At 34.1% G+C, this 1,094-nt stretch overlaps 1 pseudogene; it reads right to left on the reverse strand.

The window, feature by feature from the left end:
* Window positions 1–527: 527 nt before the first annotated feature.
* On the reverse strand, window positions 528–640 carry LOC115837818 (annotated as a pseudogene).
* Window positions 641–1,094: the final 454 nt, after the last annotated feature.

A 1,094-nucleotide genomic window follows, 5' to 3' on the forward strand; every position in this document is an offset into this window, starting at 1 on the left:
GCTCTTCTTGTATGCCATATGAATGACTCCTTTTGCCTGGTGGAAGGCAGCTCAGAACCAAGAATAGAGAGAGGTTGAGTCCCTGAGCCTCATCCTACTTAAGTTTGTACCCAAGTATCATGGCTAATGAAATTGGAGAAAGTTAGTTTTAGAATAGCTCTATTTCTTCTTTTCCAGTCTGGGTGCTATTTATTTCTTTAGCCGAATTGCACGTGGCTAGTATGTCCAGTACTCTGTTGACTAGGAATAGGGAGAGAAAACATCTTTTCTTTGCTTCTGATCTTAGGATAAAAAACTTAGCTTTTCATTATTTATTATTATGCTAGCTGTAGGTTTCCCATGCATGACCTTTACCAAGTTGAGAAAGTTCCCTTCTAAGTTCACTGAGAGTTTTTATCATGAATGTGTGTTTTGAATTTTGGCAAATGATTTTTGTGTAACTATTGAGATTATCATATGATTTTCCTTTTAGAATGTTAGTATGACCACTACGCTGATTTTTTTTTTCATTTTCTTTCTTCCCCCCATGTCAAATGGGTAAAGTGCCAATGTAACAAAGTTCAAGGGAGGCACATCTCACACATGAGTGTGAAAACAAAATCATCACGCTTTGATACATTTTTTTTAATGTTAAACTGATCTTGCATTCTGGAGATAAACTCCACTTGGTCATGATGTATTAGCTTTTTTATATATTGCTGGATTCAATTTGCTTAAATTTTGTTAAGGATTTTTGCTTCTATGTTCATGGTGGAAATTAGTTTGCAGGTTAGTTTTCTTAGAATAACCACCTGGTTTTGGGATCAAGATAATGCTTAAGTAATAGAATGAATTCAGGGTGCTCCCTCAAATTTTATTTTGTGGAAGAGTTTATGTAGAATAAATATTACATATTTCTTCATTTTGGTAGAATTCTTCAGTAAAGTTGTTTAGACCTAGAGTTTTCTTTATGGGAAAATTTAAAACTGCAAACCCAAATTTCTTTAATAGATACAGGGCTATTCAGGCTATTTCTTTTTTAGTGAGTTTTGACAGTTTGTGTCTTCAAAGGAGTTTAAGCCATTCACATTTAAAGTGATTAATGGTACAGTTGG

The sequence above is a fragment of the Nomascus leucogenys genome, chromosome 12 (genome assembly GCF_006542625.1).
Source record: "Nomascus leucogenys isolate Asia chromosome 12, Asia_NLE_v1, whole genome shotgun sequence".
NCBI classification, from domain to species: domain Eukaryota; kingdom Metazoa; phylum Chordata; class Mammalia; order Primates; family Hylobatidae; genus Nomascus; species Nomascus leucogenys.